An 881-nucleotide genomic window follows, 5' to 3' on the forward strand; every position below is an offset into this window, starting at 1 on the left:
TCATGCGTCCATCAACCTTGTTGTAATTTTTCTGCTGACCACAGTGATCATCACCTGTGTTCACTAGTATGAAATAATCACATAAATATATTGTGTAAAATAACAAAATCCATAATGTATGGCATTGAAAAATCTTATACTTCATACTGTCTCCTTAGGGAAATTTGTCTTGGACTTAATGACTGCACCAATAAATGCCTTGACAGACACAGTTATAAAACAACCAGCCGGCAACAAACATCACCAGCTGTGTCATCACAACAGAAAATTGCACATCAGTATTGCACACATCCCATGGTAAAACATTCCACACATACTGCACACACCCCATAGTAGAAATGCATATAACATGCAAATAACATCAATCTATCCATGCTCTATTCTGCTTATCCGTCAGGGTTGCGGGGGGGCTCTATCCCAGCTGACTATGGGTGAGAAGCGGGGTACACCTTGGACTGGTTGCCAGTCAATCACAGGGCTGACACAAAGACAGACAACCACACACTCATACCTAGGGGCAATGTGCCTCCAGCATTAACAAATCTAACCCAACTACATGTCTCTTAGACCCCATCCCAACTAAGCTCCTCAAGGACGTCTTTCCCTTGATTAGCGTTTCCCTCTTAGATCAGATAAACTTATCCTTAACAACAGGTTATGTACCACAGGCGTTTAAAACCGCTGTTATTAGACCTTTACTTAAAAAACCTTCACTTGACCCAGACATCTTAGCAAACTATAGGCCGATATCCAACCTCCCGTTCCTATCTAAAATACTCGAAAGAGTGGTTGCAAATCAGTTGATTGATCACCTACACAGGTACAGTCTCTTTGAGATGTTTCAGTCTGGTTTTAGAGCCCATCACAGCACAGAAACAGCA

The sequence above is a fragment of the Scatophagus argus genome, chromosome 7, assembly GCF_020382885.2.
Source record: "Scatophagus argus isolate fScaArg1 chromosome 7, fScaArg1.pri, whole genome shotgun sequence".
Classification (NCBI taxonomy): domain Eukaryota; kingdom Metazoa; phylum Chordata; class Actinopteri; family Scatophagidae; genus Scatophagus; species Scatophagus argus.